General features: G+C 36.1%; 1 pseudogene; it reads left to right on the top strand.

The window, feature by feature from the left end:
- The first annotated feature begins 8214 nt into the window (after window positions 1–8214).
- LOC129043568 (probable ATP-dependent RNA helicase DDX10) lies at window positions 8215–10853 on the top strand (annotated as a pseudogene).
- Window positions 10854–19216: the final 8363 nt, after the last annotated feature.

Raw genomic sequence — 19216 nt, 5'->3', positions numbered from 1 at the left:
AAAGACACAGACACTTCTCAAAAGAAGACATACAAGCAGCCAAAACAAAAATATGAAAAAATACTCAACATCATTAATCATCAGAGAAATGCAAATCAAAACCACAATGAGATACCATCTCATACCAGTCAGAATGGCTATTATTAAAAAGTCAAAAATTAATAGATGCTGGTGAGGCTGCAGATAAAAGGGAACACTTACACACTGTTGGTGGGAATGTAAATTAGTTCAGCCACTGTGGAAAGCAGTTTGGAGATTTCTCAAAGAACTTAAAACAGAACTACCATTCGACCCAGAAAACTCATTCCAAAAGAAAAGAAATCATTCTACCAAAAAGACACCTGCATTTGTACGTTCCTCACAGCACTATTCATAATAGCAAACACATGGAATCAATGTAGGCACCCATCAACAGTGGACTGGATGATGAAAATGGGGTATATATACACCATGTAATACTACACAACCATAAAAAAGAATGAAATCATGTCCTTTGCAGCAACATGGATGCAGCTGGAGGTCATTATCCTACGTAAATTAATGCAGAAACAGAAAACCAAATACTCTATGTTCTCACTTATAAGTGAAAGCTAGCAAGGTGAAACCCTGTCTCTACTAAAAATACAAAAATTAGCCGGGCGTGGTGGCGGGCGCCTGTAGTCCCAGCTACTCAGGAGGCTGAGGCAGGAGAATGGCCTGAACCTGGGAGGCGGAGCTTGCAGTGAGCCGAGATCGTGCCACTGCACTCCAGCCTGGGCAACAGAGCAAGACCCCATCTCAAAATAAATAAATAAATAAATAAATAAAAATAAAAATAAGTGAGAGCTAAACACTGGGTACTGACGGACATAAAGATGGGAACAATAGATACTGGGGACTACTGGAGAAGGGGAGGGAGGCAGAGGGGGTAAAGTGTTGAAAGATTAACTGTTGGGTACTATGCTAACTACCTGGATGACTGCATCATCTGTATCCCAAACCAGCATCATGCAATATACCCATGTAACAAACCCGCCCATGTAGTCCCTGAATCTAAAATAAAAGTTGAAAAACATTGTATATAAATAAAAAAGATGTAAAGTGACTCTCCCAAGAGATTACATGTAAATTATGATCTAGAACAATGCTTCCCATATTGTGTCTAGTGAATCTCAGTTTACCACAAAATAGGTGACCATGAATACTGTATACTCTTCTTATAATTGCTAAAAGCACATTACCATATTTAAAGCTCTGAAAAGTCCTGGACTTAAAAAAAAATTCTTTAAGTTTCTTAAGCCAACATTCTCCAAACTTATTTACCTGCAGAATTTTTTATTTTTTAAAATACCATTTATTGTTCTGCCAAATACCCTTTTAAAAATATTAAGCTAGGAATATGTCCTTAAAATATCGAAGATGATAGAAAAATTAGATGACTGAATAAATGTTCTCAACTCCAACATACTTGGAGTGGAAGTCTACATGTAATCCCACTTTCTAAATGCCTTCCTTTCTAAATATCCTCAGCTATTGTATTTGTGTTGTGCCTGTGGTAGAGGAAGAATGCTAAAATCTTGTTCCACTAATGCTTAACAGGAACTATGACAAGTATGAATTTGTTTCTAAATATGAAGGCCAAGAATCTAAAATGAAATTACAATTATGTAAGTGGTATCTACCATCTTGAATACTGATCTGACAGATCCTCTCTACAAGACCACGTTCTCAAAGTTCCAGGCATTCTTTGAGCCTAGAAACTGAGCCTCCCAGGTGTTCCTAGAGGGTCTCTCGGATGGAAAGCCTTTGCTTCAAGCAGAACCAGTCGACACCTACATCTACTCACTTCCTCCAGGCATTCAGGCCTGGCACCTTCCTTGCCATGATTAACTTCCCAGATCAGTCCTGTTAATGTCAGTCCTGTTTATGTTCATAAAAATAGCAAACTCAGACTACCTAAAGTCCTTGAATGATCTCAAGGCATGCCACTTCCTAAGTCAGCCCTCTGCCAGGCACAGTGGCTCATGTCCGTAATCTCAACACTTTGGGAGGCAGAGGTGGGATGACTCGCTTCGGGCCAGGAGTTTGAAACCAGCCTGGGCAACATAGTGAGTTTTTTGTCTCTACAAATAACTAAAAAATTAGCCAGGTATGGAGGTGCATGCCTGTAGTCCCAGCTACTCAGGAGGCTGAGGCAGGAGGATCTGATGACCTATGATCTATGTGCTATGATTGCACCACTGCACTCCAGCCTGGGCAACAGAGCAAGACCCTGTCTTTAAAACAAATAAACAAAAAAATCCTAAGTCAGCAATCTGGAAAAAAAAGTGGCAAAGGAGCCACCAAATGACACATCCTTTCAAGAAAGGCTGTTGAAGCAAAGCAAGGCATAGGACAGTGAGGGTAGTGTAGAAGCTGGCGCAGAATGCTCGTACTTAAGGACAGGCGTAAGTTAAAGGGAGTGACTATGGCCTCCAATAAGAGAAGCACTCCAGCCTGGCTCTCCCCTGCTTCATCCCAACTTCAGCTTTTTTCACTTCATGAGAACTGTACCATGGTAGAAGTAAGACCTTTGACTCTGCCAGTAATACTTCATCAGATCTGTCCTCTGCAGTCAGCTAGTGACTTCCTATATGTCACTTTCAGTTTGTGGCCCTTGTACCTTAGCTTAGTTGGCCCTGCATTTGCCTCTACTGCCCTCTCTTCCTGACAGACCTATCTTGTCCTGGGCCTCAGTTTCTCAGCTTTTAGAAACTTTAATCATTCTTTGAGACCTGGCTCAGTCGCAGTCAGAATTAGTCTTTCCCTCCTCCATTTCCCTCCCCCGTCTCCATGAGCTCCATTCTTCTGTAGAGAGCAAAATTAAGGGCTGGGCCAGTTGGGTGGTAGCCCAGAGTAACAATGTATAAGAGCGGGCTTTCATTGAAATAAAATGGTACCATGGTACCCACAAGCAATTCCATAAATAGCTGAAAATATGTACATATAAATTGACCTTAAAAATATGAAAATCAGCTGGGCATGGTGGCACACATCTGTAATCCCAGTTACTCGGGAGGTTGAGGCACGAGAATCACTTGAACCTGGGAGGCAGAGGTTGCAGAGAGCCAAGATTGTGCCACTGCGCTCCAGCCTGGGTGACAGAGCGAAACCCTGCCTCAAAAAAAAAAAAAAAAAATTGATCTTGTTCATCAAAGCTGAGGGTACACTCGAATAGAACATTAAAAATTCAGGCTGGTAATAATCTCTCCCCTGATAAATAAATGCAGAATAAATATTTTTTAAATATTGTTTTTTAAGGATATCAAATTATCTTTCCCAGCATCTCTGCCTGGTATGATCTGGGCCTGTTTTTGTTACAATCTAACTACAATACAGTTAGTTGCATATCTGCCTTTGTCACTTTTATATTTGTATTCCCCAGAAGTTAGCACAGTGCCTTGCATATGGTAGGTGTTCAATTAAACTATGTTAGATAAATTAATTGGTAGTCTTCCTTACACCCAACTATAGGCTATAGTTTAACAGAAATTGGGAAAGAAAGCTGAAAATTATCGCAATTACACCAAGCTGTTTAATTACCTTAACTCCTCCAGGAAATCTGAAAAAGTAAACAAGCAAATTGAGAGAGATAAACCTGTTCCCTTTGTAAGGATAACTTGTGCCTGCCTAAGAGACACTGCTATGTGAAAGAAGGAAGGAGAGAGATGTTATTTAGCAGAGTTGATGAAAAGCACAGCTTTTCTCTTGCTCCTAAGTTGAACATTGACTAAATGGTCTCATTATTTGTTTTATAATTTTCTAAACCATTACACACACTCACACCCAATGCCAAATACAAATAATTTCATTAATCCAGTTTTGAGATTTTCCACCAGACTCTTTATCTCCGTTAATGCAGAGTAACTGAAAGTGAATAGCCAACGTGGTAAATTAGAATTAGAAGTAAATTCACCCATTTGGTTCTTTCCTCCGCCTTTCCTATGCTGTTTTCTGTTGACATCTCACCATCACCATAAGCATACACATACAAACACATACATGCACACGTGTGCATAGGTACCCCAAGTAAAATTATTACATGAAATAAATCACCTTCATTACACAGAAAATTATGTCCCATTTCTCAGGTTTCTTATGACACGTTCTTTGGATTCAATCAGACTACCAGACCTAAATTCTATACAAGCTCCATCATTTAATATCCATCTAACATTTGGCAAGTCACATAACTTCTTCTTTGAGTCCCAGCTTTTCTTCTGGAAAATGGAGTTGATGATGTTCATCTTTCAGGCTTTCTGGGAGTGTTAACTTGGATAACATAAAAATACCTAGTGCAGTTGCAAAGACACAATGAGCACTCAGTTAAAGTGCCCCCTTTCTTACTGTCTAAATTTTCTCCTAAAAAGTTGGGTCACGTGGTCAATAAATTTCTTTTCTTTTTTTCTTTTTTTTTTTTTTTTTTGAGATGTAGTCTCACTCTGTCGCCCAGGCTGGAGTGTGGTGGCGCCATCTCAGCTCACTGTAAGCTCCGCCTCCTAGGTTCACGCCATTCTCCTGCCTCAGCCTTCCGAGTAGCTGGGACTACAGGCGCCCGCCACCACGCCCAGCTAATTTTTTTGTATTTTTAGTAGAGACGGGGTTTCACCACGTTAGCCAGGATGGTCTCGATCTCCTGACCTTGTGATCTGCCCGCCTCAGCCTCCCAAGGTGCTGGGATTACAGGCGTGAGCCACCATGCCCAGCCAGTCAATGAATTTCTAAAATATCCCACTATAAGTGTGAAATTGTTTGTATGTACTTAACCCCACGCCCATAGCATTCCCAAGGTTCCTGCTAGCCTACACTGGGACTCTGTGAAAATTAGGCCTCCTATCCCCCAACCTTCTACCCTCACCAGTGTCCCACTGAACACAGCCCTGCAGGCCTACAACTTGTGGAATGGGGCAGGACCTGAAAGCCTGAGTGTTTCTGCACTCTGAATCAGCGTCTTACCAAACCTTTGTCTTCACCTTATCTCCAATGAACATAAGGGTAGTTCTTCAAATCCAATTTCCCAGGAAAGTTGAGGCAAAAGCTCCCGAGGATTCCAGAACTTGGAATTGGTTTACAGCACAGGATGGATTATTTGTGATGCCACACTAAGTCAGGACCCAGAATATAAATAGCACCAACTGCAAATGAGAAATTTCCCTTCCACCCAGTTCTACTGATGCATATATAATGAGGTGACACTGGGCCTTGCATTTAGGTTTCCTGAGTCACAATTTCCTCATCTACGAAATTGAGTTAATACCTGTCCTATTCCTTACCCTCACCAAACATCATGAGGTCCAAGTAAGTTGGTATGTGTGAACTTTAAATCAAGCCAATACGAGACAATTTATTATCAATTTCTGCCTCCCTAAATTCATCAGAATCACAGTAACAAACCAGCTGCTTAACAAACATAAAAGAAGCAAGCAAACAAAACACTGTGACTATTATCAAAATATTTAAGTGTTAACACCCAACCGAGGCATCACCTTTTCTGTAAGCCCATCCCTGATTCTCCACGCCCTGTCACCCTCTCCTCAGATGAAATGAACTTGCTCCTCCTGATGTTGCCTCTGCATTTATAGCTACTTCTTTGTTGCACGTACCTCAAAGAATTATAGTTAGTTGTTTGCTTGTCTGTCACCCCTGCCAGACTGTGAGCTCATTGAGGGCTGAAGCCATATCTGTAACCTAACCCTGACCTGGCTCACTGCCTAGCACATAAATCCTACTGTAGGTATCTTCAGAGGTGAAAGGAATGAGGAACATTCTGACCCGCATTCTCTTCTCAACTCTGCACCTCACTAATGTCATGAGTGAGCTTGGACAAACTCCTTTTCTTCCATGAAATGAGGACATCAGACTAAATCAAGTTTACAAACTCCTGCTCCACAGGCCCAATCTAGTCCTTCAGACATGGTTTTTGGCCTACATAGTTGATGGAGTTAAAAAGAAACCTCAATTAATTATGAACATTTAGAGAGCAGAAAATTTCATGTAAAACTTGAATTTTTAGCTTCTGTTTAAAAATGAGATTTCATAGCACTGGTTGTCTCTCTCTATAGCAACAATGGATGGAGCTGGCTGGTACGTCCCCTCTGAGACAGGCTAGGAGCCACCCAGTCCACTGCAGTTCTCTTGATCCAGTCACTCATTTCTATTACCTGCCTCTGTCCTTACACGCATTTCATTAGAGTTTCTAAATGCATTCTAGCTGTAATAATATCACTCTGGGTCTTTAGGAATCTTCTCCTAAACAGATAAACACACATATATTTTTTACCATGCAGACAGGAGGCTCTGAAGCCACCACTCCTATTGCACTACTCACTATCGTCACTCTGGACTAAAGCCCCTTGCAATTAATGAAAGAAAGGAAAATACATCAAATAGAGGAAAAAACAGGAAGAAGGAGGAGGAGAGGGAGGCTTTAGCTACAAACAGTGCTACTACAGGTATTAGGATATCATGTGTGGAAAATTAGAGAGTTATACAGTGCCAGATTTTCCACACAGCAAAGCAATCATTTTGTCTATGATCCTGGAAAAACACATAATAGAGGATGTGAAAAACTGGAGGTTAATCATCAGAAATTATTATGGCTTTGGGTGTCACTCCCACTGGTGTTCTCTCCCTCCTGCTCCCCATGGCCCCCTTGCAAGGAGCTGCAACTAGCAATTTGAAATTTACACACCTTCACAGGAAAGATGCCCCATCTGCGGCATATCCATAACCTCCCAAGGCAAAGCTGCCATTACTTACAGTATAATCAGTAGCACAGCAGGTGCAAAGAGGAGGAGAGAGCTAGGTACATATTACTAAGAAGCCTGATGAGTCCAACATACTGCTCTTCTCTAACACGTATTGCCCCAGGAAATTTAAAATAGCACATATCGATGTGCATGGCATACATCTGCTAAACCCATGTGGCGTTTGATTGGACAGGTCAACACCAACCTAGCCTGCATATTCTCTCCAGCTTCCTTCATACTCTGGCTAGATCAGTTTGAGCACAGAGCCCAGCATAAACTCTGTCTTTAGAACATTTGGTTGGTTTCTTACAAAACTACCCACATCCCTAAATTTCCAGGTTTTCCCCTTTCCCAAAAGCTTCAAGTTGATAACTGAAAGAAAAAGTTATATTCTTTTCCCATGCCATCATCTTTTTAGACTAGTATTCTTGTCTCACACCACGGTCTTTTAGTCTTGAGACTAGTCCATCAGCTAATGAAGAGCAGAAAAGTCTTATTTCATAAATATTTTTTATTAGCATTTATGCTTTGGAAGTAGAGAATTTTAGTAAGAAAAGTCAATAACAGGCCAGGCGCAGTGGCTCACACCTGTAATCCCAGTTACTCGGGGGGTTGAGGCAGGAGAGTCGCTTGAACCTGGGAGGCAGAGGTTGCAGTGAGCCGAGATCGTGCCACTGCACTCCAGCCTGGGCAACAGAGTGAGACCCTGACACACACACACACATACACACACACAAACTCAATAACTAGCACAATTAAATTGCAAACTGTTCCACTCTCTCCCGAAATGTTCAAAGCAATCTATCTAGGTGCAGCTTTCAGTCAGTTTCTCCATGTCATGAACATTGTTCTCAAAAGTGATAGGTCTGGAGAGAGACGATAATTACAGCAAATCCATTAGCTACATCTCAAAAAGACAGAGTGCACTCAAAGTGTACACACTATTGACAATTTAGCCACACCTTTTTCTTCTATATGAAGGATAACACAGGCCCACATCCACAGTGTTGGAGAGAAGCACAGGTTTGAAGAACTTTTAATTCTAGTCCTGGCTTCATTAGCTAGAATTGTGACCATCAGCAAACTCCGTAACTTCTGTGGATTTTTCTTCAACTTCAAAATAAAACAGATGAAATAACTTCTAAAGCGGTGCTTCTAAAATTTTAAGATGCAAATGAATCACCTGAAGATCTTGTTAAAATACAAAGATTTAGAATGGACTTGACAACCTGCAGTCCTAATGAACTCTCAGGTGATCCTGATAACTGTCGGCCCCATGGACCATACTCTGACAGCAAGGTGCTGGAGCACTGGTCACAAACTTGGCTGTGCACTAGCATCACGTGAGTAGTTTAAAAATACCAACACTTAGGCATGCGCCTCTGTGCGTTTTCCGCATGCTGGTTCCATGAGCCTGGCCTTAGGTGTCTCGTATCTGGGGGTGATCCCAGCTGTCGCTGCCACCGCAATGGGCAAAACTGCGGACTCTCCAGGTTCAGGAGCCTGACCTGACCCAGTGCGGAGCTTCAATCGCTGGAAGAAAAAACACAGCCACGGGCAGAACAAAAAGAAGCAGTTGAGGAAGCAACTGAAGAAACCCGAATGGCAGGTCGAGCGCGAAGGTAACAGCCACCTCATGCAGAACTATGAGAAGATAAATGTAAAAGAAATTACAAGATTTTCAGATTTTTCCTTGTCCAAAAAAACATTGAAAGGTTTGCAAGAAGCTCAGTACCTTTTGGTAACTGAGATACAGAAGCAGACCATTGGATTGGCTTTGCAAGGTAAAGATGTACCTGGAATGGCCAAAACTGGATCTGGCAAGACTTTGGCTTTCCTTGTTCCAGTGCTGGAAGCCTTATATCAACTGCAATAGACCTCAACAGATGGGCTGGGGGTTCTCATAATATCACCTACGGGAGAACTGGCCTATCAGACCTTTGAGATTCTCCAAAAGGTAGGAAAGAATCATGACTTCTCAGCTGGTCTCATCATTGGTGGAAAGTATCTGAAACACGAAGCTGAGAGGATCAACAACATAAATATACTCGTGTGCACACCAGGTCGGCTTCTTCAACACATGGATGAAACAGTATCTTTTCATGCTACCGCTCTCCAAATGTTAGTTCTTGATGAAATATATAGAATCTTGGATATGGGCTTTGCTGATACCATGAACGCTATTATTGAAAATCTCCCCAAGAAACGTCAGACTTTACTTTTCTCAGCAACAGAAACTATATCTGTAAAGGACCTTACACGCTTGAGTTTGAAAAACCCTGAGTATGTCTGGGTTCGTGAAAAATGCAAAATATAGCACCCCTGCCACTTTGGAACAGAACTACATAGTCTGTGAGCAGCAGCAAAAAATAAGTGTGCTGTATTGCTTTTTGAGAAGCCATCTGAAGAAGAAGAGCATTGTATTTTTTTCCAGTTGCAAAGAGGTCCAATATCTGTACCTAGTGTTTTGCCGGCTACGTCCTGGTATTTCTAACCTTGCCCTCCATGGTCAACAGCAGCAAATGAGAAGAATGGAAGTCTATAATGAGTTTGTCCATAAGAGAGCTGCAGTACTCTTTGCTAGTGATGTTGCAGCCAGGGGACTGGATTTCCCGGCTGTGAATTGGGCTCTTCAGTTTGATTGTCCTGAGGATGCCAACATGTATTCACAGAGGAGGTAGAACTGCCAGGTACAAAGAGGATGGTGAAAGTTTATTAATTTTGCTTGCCTCAGAAAAAGCTATGGTGCAGCAGCTTCTTCAGAAGAAAGTACCTATGAAGGAAATCAAAATCAATCCAGAAAAACTTATAGATATCCAGAAAACATTGGAATCTTTTTTAGCTGAAGATCAAGATTTAAAAGAAAGAGCTCAAAGGTGTTTCATCTCCGATATATGATCGGTATATCTGACGAAGGATAAAGAAGTATTTGATGTGAGCAAGTTACCTATACCTGAATATGCCTTGTCTCTTGGGCTTGCTGTGGCACCACGCATAAGATTTCTTCAGAAAATGCAGAAACAACCCACCAAAGAATTGGTAATGAGCCAAGCCAATAAAGTAATTGAGCCAAGGGCTCCCTCCCTCACCGATGACAAAGTGGAAGAATTTAGAGCCTTCTTCAATGAGAAAATGTCCATCCTTCAGAAAAGTGGAAAAAGACTCAAAGGGACAGAGCACAGACTGGCTAATGATACTAGTGACGAAGAACAGGAGGAAGAGGAAGAAGATGAAGAAGAAATAGAAGAGAAACTGGCAAAAGCAAAAGGATCTCAAGCTCCATCTCTTCCTAACACCAGTGAAGCAAAGAAGATCAAGGAAGTTCCTGTGTAGTTCCTGGACAGAGATGAGGAGGAAGAAAATGCTGATTTCTTGAAGTTGAAGCAGCACAATGTTTTTGGATTTGACCTTAAAGAGGAGAAAATATGACAGAAGAAAGAACCTTCTAAATCCAGCATCAAGAAAAAAGTGGCCAAAGTTGCAGAAGCAAAAAAAGTAATGAAGAGAAATTTTAAAGCGAATAATAAGATAACATGTACTGATGAAGGGGAGTTGGTTCAGCAGTAGCCACAAATGCAGAAAGCTGCCATCAAGGATGCTGAGGAAGATGATGACACGGGTGGTATCAACTTAAATAAAGCAAAGGGAAGACTTCTGGAAGAGGACAAATTTGACAAAGAAGAATATAGGAAGAAAATTAAGGCAAAGCATCGGGAGAAAAGACTGAAAGAAAGGGAAGCCAGAAGAGAAGCCAACAAGACACAAGCAAAGGCCAAAGATGAAGAGGAAGCCTTTCTGGATTGGAGTGATGATGATGATGATGGATTTGATCCAAGTACACTCCCAGATCCAGATAAGTACAGAAGCTCTGAAGATTCAGATAGTGAAGATATGGAAAATAAAATTAGTGATACCAAGAAGAAGTAGGGAATGAAGAAGAGGAACAACAGTGAAGTAGAAGACGTGGGACCAACAAGTCGTAACAGAAAGAAGGCCAAGTGGGACACTTTAGAGCCTTTGGATACTGGCCTGTCTCTAGCGGAGGATGAAGAGCTGGTGTTACATCTGCTAAGAAGTCAAAGCTAAATACTTCCTGCACCTGCCTTTTCCTTGAAACCTTGGTTAAGATTGTGTAGACAAGAAGTTGAAAAACAACTGATTTGGGGGCACTTAGGTACCATATGTCCCATTCCCAAAGGGCACATTTCTGGATAAAAGCGATCGTATCTCCAAGTCCCTCTCACAGGACATGCCTTGTGCCATCACTGATCATATTCAGATTGAGGGTGGATCATACTATTTCCTGACCCCGTTTTCCAGCATGTGTTCTGTTAGATTTTTATCCATGGGTTCCTACGCCTTGTCATCGGAAATGCTTCCTTTGTTTTACTGACAAGTTCTGGAGGTCTTGTGTCATTGTTAGAAATTCCTGTCTTGGTTACTGTACAGAAGTTTCTATGTTACTCTTAAAATTGCTCATGATTTTGATGTATTTAATCTTTGCAAAGAGACTATGATGGACAGCCCTGAAAAAGAATGAGTATTTTTGAATTGAGATAATCAAACAATAAACATATTTCCTATTTAAAAAAATACCAACACCTAGGCTCCACACCAGAGTCTGATTTAATGACTATAAGCTGTGTTTGAGCATGGGGCACTTTTAAAGCTCCCCAGGTGTTTCCAGTGTAGAGCAACGTTTGAGGAACCCTGTCCTGTTCCTTAAAATTCTAAAATGATGACCTTAATTTTTCAGTCACATTACATTTGTAGAGTGAAATTCCTTGTTATCTATTATCTCATGACAACCCAGAGAGCTAGCAGGGCAAATACTATTAACTTCGATTTACAAAAGAGATAACCAAGCACCTAAGAGTCAGGAGAATTGCCTAATGGCATACAGTTAATGGAGGACCTTCTGCTACTAGAACAACTAGAACACAGCATTCCTGATAAACAGCCTGTGTTTTCTTCAGATTGCTTTGCACTGGCTGTACAAACTAATAATGACAAAGAGAAAAAATGATAGTAGCTTCTCTGACCCAAATTCCACTAAAAATAATATGAATGACAATGTAACAGAGAAATACATGCAAGTAGTTAAACAATTAAATGTGTAATTGGTGGAGGAGCTACTTGGCTGCTGTGGGTGATACTAACAAGCAGAGTAAGTTTGCTAAGGGTATGTCAGCAGGACCAGCCATTAGACATCAAGTGAGCACAGCTAGATGGATTAATGCAGTACTAGGAATACAACAAAATGTACTGGGGAAGTGCCATAACAAATCATGGGTAAGAGACCAGAGAGTCTACCGTTTGATAAAACTAAGAATTCATTGGAACTTGTTGAGATAGCCATCCCACTTCTAAACATTGCAAAACCTACACACAGAAACAAAACAAACTTAAAAGTTCTGGCTTTGGAACTAAGGCAAATGGTGGGAATTAATAAACAACCAAGTAAACAGGAGGTAGAAAAGAAGAAACTGGTATTTTTTAATGCTTACTATGGACCAGCCAGTTGTATGAATTATCTGGCCTTACTCTTATTTGTAAGGTAAGCTTTATTATTCCCATTTTACAAATAAGAAGGTGAGTAATAGAGTTTGTCTTTTACACCAAATTACATTTGAATGTCAGAGGTGGGTTTCAGCCTAGGTCTGCCTGATTCCAAACCTTTCATGTCCTTTCTTCTATCCAAACTAATTCCTGTAACTAAATCAAACATTTCCAGGTAAACTACTGTTCTTCCCAAAATCTTCATCTTGTCTATGTAGCAGGGACAAAATACTATTATAATGTCGTAACTTGTTGATCCTGTTATTCCACGAAACAATAAAAACACTGTTTATAGATTTGGCCAAAACAAAATCAAAAACAAAAGAATTCCCATTGACCTTCCGGCCTTTTGGCTTTGCAAAAGTGAAGCCCAAATCCTTTTCAACAGAGGCTGAGAAACTGCACCCTAAAGGTCAGATGTGGCCTACCAACATGTTTCACTTGAAATATACAATATCAACCCTCACAGTGTTTTTTAAATTTTGGAATTAAAAAACTGTCACCTCACAGAAATGGGAATTCCTGTTGTCTCTCCAAATAGTAGGAAGAGCTGGGAATGCCCCACTCATGCTCTAATGTGGTGTCAATAGCTAAAGCTGAGTCCCAGGTTCTCTGTAGGTGAAGTATCTGTTATCCACTTACCATGGTCCCCATCTTTCCCTATTTATTATATATGTCAGATGATAAATGTCATCACACTTAGGCTAAATATTTCCTAAACTTTTTCCTATCAGAGGTTCTGTTACAAAATAAACACAAGAAGTTCAACCATTTATTTCAAAAAAGGATTGAAGACAGCATACTTTTTCTTCTACCAAGCCCACATCATATATATATATACACACATATATACACGTATATATACATACACGTATATATACATATACATATATACATACATGTGTGTATATATACACGTATATATGTATGTATACACACATATATACGTATATATACACACACATATATAGTGTACATATACACGTATATACACACACATATGAGTGTATACACATATATACACATATGTGTATACACATATATATGTATATATATTTAAAATATACATACATATAAATGCATATATACATATATACACATATGTATATATACATATGTACATGTATACGTATATGTATATATACATATGTACATGTATATATACATATGTATATATGTATATATGTACACGTACATATATACATATGTTTATATGTATATATGTACACGTACATATATACATATGTATATGTACATATATACATATACATATGTATATGTCTATATACATATATACATATACGTCAATATATACATATGTATGTTTATATACAAATATTCATATATGTCAATATATACATATGTATGTTTATATACATATATGTCAATATATACATATGTATATGTATATATACATATATGTCAATATATACATATACATATGTATATATACATATATGTCAATATATACATATGTATATATACATATATGTCAATATATACATATACATATGTATATATACATATATGTCAATATATACATATGTATATATACATATATGTCAATATATACATATACATATGTGTATATACATATATGTCAATATATACATATGTCAATATATACATATGTATACACATATATGTCAATATATACATATGTATACACATATATGTCAATATATACATATGTATATACATATATGTCAATATATACATATGTATATACATATATGTCAATATATACATATGTATATATACATATATGTCGATATACATATGTATATATGTACATATATGTATATATACATATGTATATATACATATATGTCAATATACATATGTATATCGACATATATGTCAATATATACATGTATATATACATATATGTCAATATATACAGATGTATATGTATATACATATAAGTCAATGTACATATGTATATGCGTATATACATATATGTCAATATATACATATGTATATGCGTATATACATATATGTCAATATATACATATGTATATGCGTATATACATATATGTCAATATACATATGTATATGTGTATATACATATATACATATATATTTACATGTATATATCAAATATATATACATATAAATATATGTATATATAAATATACAAATATATTTTAATATACATATCATGTATGTAGATATTTTATACATGATATTATATATTTTATATATGATATTATATATATTTTATATATGATATATAATATATAATATATATTTTATATATGATATATAATATATATTATATATTTATATATGATATATAATATATATTATATATTTTATATATGATATATAATATATGATATTATATATTTTATATATGATATATAATATATATTATATATTTTATATATGATATATAATATATGATATATATTTTATTTATTATATGTAATATATATTATATGTAATATGTGATGTAATATATATTTTATATATATGTAATATATGATATAATATGTATTTTATATATTATATGTAATATATGATATAATATATATTTTATATATTATATGTAATATATGATATATCTTTTATATTTTATATGTAATATATGATATAATATGTATTTTATATATTATATGTAATATATGATATAATATGTATTCTATATATTATATAATATATGATATAATATGTATTTTATATATTATATAATATTTGATATAATATGTATTTTATATATGATAGATAATATATGATATAATATGTATTTTATATATGATATATAATATATGATATAAGTATTTTATATATGATATATAATATATGATATAATATGTATTTTATATGTGATATATAAGATATGATATATGTATTTTATATATGATATATAATATGTGATATATTATGTATTCTATATATGATATATAATATGTGATATAATAGGTATTCTATATATGATATATAATATGTGATGTAATAGGTATTCTATATATGATATATAATATGTGATGTAATAGGTATTCTATATATGATATATAATATGTGATATAATAGGTATTCTATATATGATATATAATATGTGATATAATAGGTATTCTATATATGATATATAATATGTGATATAATAGGTATTCTATATATGATATATAATATGTGATATATTAGGTATTCTATATGTGATATATAATATATGATATAGGTATTCTATATATGATATATAATATATGATATAATGTATATTTTATATATGGTATATAATATATGATATAATATGTATTTTATATATGATATATAATATATGATATAATATGTATTTTATATATGATATATAATATATGGTATAATGTATATTTTATGTATGATATATAATATATGATATAATGTATATTTATATATAATATATGATAAAATATAGTTTATATATTATATAACGTATGATTTAGTATATATTTTATATATTATATGTAATATATATTATATATTATATAAAATATATATTATATCATATTATACATATTATATATAATATATAATATACAAAATATATATTTTACATATTATATATATATATTATATTTTTTGAGACTCCATCTCAAAAAAATATATATATATTATAAATATATATATAATCAATATATAATATATAAAATATATATGATATATAATATATCATATAATTATATATTATATATCATATATATTTTATATATTATATATTGATAATATATATATTTATAAAATATATATATATATATATTTTTTTGAGACGGAGTCTCACTCTGTTGCCCAGGCTGGAGTGCAGTGGCACAATCTTGGCTCACTGCAAGCTCCACCTCCTGGGTTCATGCCTTTCTCCCGCCTCAGCCTTCTGAGTAGCTAGGACTACAGGCGCCTGCCACCATGCCCGGCTAATTTTTTTTTTGTATTTTTAGTAGAGACGGGGTTTCAGTGTGTTAGCCAGGATGGTCTCCATCTCCTGACCTCATGATCTACCCACCTGGGCCTCCCGAAGTGCTGGGATTACAGGCATGAGCCACTGTGCCCGGCCTATCACCCATTTATATTTACCAGATTACAAAGATATGTGAATTTATAAATCCTGCTTTTCAGGAATGGGTGAGCTGAGAAAACCAGATGCTAAACTCTTCTATCTAATAACATAAAAGGCCTTCTTAAATAGAGGCAGAGTTTCATCTGAAAAGGAGGTTATAGGTTTACTACAACATGGACCACAGCCTGGAGGTAAAGAGAAAGTGTTTTGTTATTCTTTTTTCTTTGCAGTTAGCCTAAGAGAAAGTTGGGGTGTCAGGTCTCTGAATAAAGGAAACCTGGTCAAATGTTCTCACTCCTGTTGTGGAGGTAAATACTGCCACTGGGTTGGAACAGAGAAGAAGGAAAAACAGTAGACAACATCCTGTAAAAGAATATGGCTTCTGAACTCTAGGAGTTATAATAGGCAAATTCATATTTAAAATTTTTTTCTGTGTTGTAATTTCCTGAATTACCTGCAGGTTTTTAGTAGAGTTTGCAAAATGTTTGCGTTTAATCATAAGTATGCTACAGAGAGTCAAATGAGGGGCTTGTTTTCACATTTGGAACAAAGTTGCAAGGGAGTGTGGAAGCAGCTTGGAGAAGCTGCCACAAGACTCCCAAATCCATCCCCCAAAATTAGATTTGGAAAACAGAATGTGTTCCTTGGGATTTTCCAGATACAAGAGGGATAAGAACCTGAAGACAAGTCTTCCTGTGGTTATGCTGAATGTGGCAGTGGGGAGATCTACTATTACTATTCAGATACAAAAGGGGCCTGTGGGCCCTGATACCCAGAGCACCTGGGGATACTTGGTTTACTAACAAACACAGTGGCAGTGAAACCTGATCTGTGCCATAGTTTCTCTCTCTATAGGATGCCTCCAGAGCTGTTTATATGTAAAAATAATAATAAATAAAAGAATTATTAAAATAATGAATGATATTATATGTGTGTCATGAATGGTATATGTCTTCTTGATAGGTTTTAAGGTTTTTCCAGGCATGTAGCCAAGACAAATCCAAAAACTGGAAGGAAAATCAGTGTTTAATGGAATAAAAGTGTGACTAGTGTTTCAAATTAATGTTTGAACCTGTATAGACTGTGATGCATTTATCTTTGCTCCCTATATATCTAGTACACAAATTCTTCACACATAGTAGGAACTAAACAATTGTTCATTTACATTGAAAAAATAAAATAAAAATTATCATGAGTATCTGAGAACTATCTTAGTTCTCAGACAATAAGAGAATTAGTATCTGAGAACTAAGATAGTTGTTCATAAAACTATATTCAGAAAAATTCTGGCTTTCTAGAGAGACATGTCATGGGAATTCTGAGCGATGTCTGCAGTAATTCACAATTATTACTAATAGGATGTAGGTGCTCACAGGTAAGTAAGTCAAGTCAGCTTCATCAGCTAAGAAATCAGCATTGGTGCTAGACACTTCTTTATCTCATGCAATCCTCAATAACCCTACAATGTGAATATTATTCAATTTACAAATTATTACATGGTAAAGACCTTTGTGGCTCTCCTGTATTTTTGAAAATATAAATGTGTTTGCAATGCCAAGAGCAAATCATAGAAAAAGGTACTAAAGGCAAAAAACAGCTATTCATGACCTATTACTAAAGAAATCAAAAGATCTGTTCCTCACACTTGCTTGCTCTTTTGGAACATTCATACTGGCCAGAGCAATAATTATTGATAAATGAGCTTCAAAATTATTCTTTGGCACAACAGATCAGTAATAACATCTGTGTAAATGTAATATCACAACATAAACACTCGAAGCCACAGAGAAGAAAATAATGCGGTTTGGTTTGGTTTCATTTAGGGGAGCTTATTACATATTTTTTGAACAAGCCATTCTCTCTATAAAACCCAGCTAGCAAATCTGCCTTGCCTATTATTATTGTGAGAATAATGTAGCAAACAGATGGAGGGTTTCATACAATTTGTTGAACTAAATTTAACAGGTTTGGCTGTGAGTGTTAACTTATTTTTATATTCTATTTGTGCTGTGTTTGTAATAGATGCACACACATGAATAAAAACAGAAAATCTGTACACCTAGTACAGCTGGTTTGATAATGTTTTTATTATAGCACCACATACTTCTAATTATAAGGCTTTATATTTGGGCCACCAAGAAATTCTGGCTGCAGAGCTGCTTATGCGGCATTCACATAACAAAAAATGTAAATACTATAGAAACATTTGAACTCCTTCTCCACCTATGGCACCATATGTGAAAGGGACTAGGACCATAGTCATTAAATTAATAATAACCTACTAAATACATGAACAATCGAAGAGCACACTACAACACTTAATAGGTGGCATTCATTTGACTTACAGGTCCAAGTAGGACTGCATCAGTGACAGATGAAACATGGAACACTATGTCAAAAATATGAGTCAAGAAAATTGAGTGCCATTAAATGTTAAATGGTAGCAAGAATCCTCAAACTTCAACTCAACTTTACGATGTGAATTCTACGTTAAGGAAGCTCTCATTTTATCAACCAAGGAACCAATTGGAACATAATTGAGAAACCATTTTTAAGCAATATCCTCCTAAAATTACTTATTAACTCATGTTACCCTGTGATCATACTCCCCATTCATTGAAATGGCAGGATGGAAGCTATAAAAGTAATGTATGTGATGGTAACGAGAAGTAAAGAGTGCGAGTCATCAGGAACATCTCCTCTACACCCAAAAATAAGTTGGACACATAGGAGACACATACAAACACAGTCACATACACACCAAAGAAGATCCAAGTGGGGGAAAAAATAGCAAGGTGCAAGCCCACATTCAGAATTTTACATTCTCCAGGGATATAATAATATAATATACACGAAG

The sequence above is a fragment of the Pongo pygmaeus genome, chromosome 13 (genome assembly GCF_028885625.2).
Source record: "Pongo pygmaeus isolate AG05252 chromosome 13, NHGRI_mPonPyg2-v2.0_pri, whole genome shotgun sequence".
NCBI lineage: Eukaryota > Metazoa > Chordata > Mammalia > Primates > Hominidae > Pongo > Pongo pygmaeus.
The sequence above is the reverse complement of the archived record's forward strand: the minus strand, read 5'-3'. Positions and strand labels throughout refer to the sequence as shown.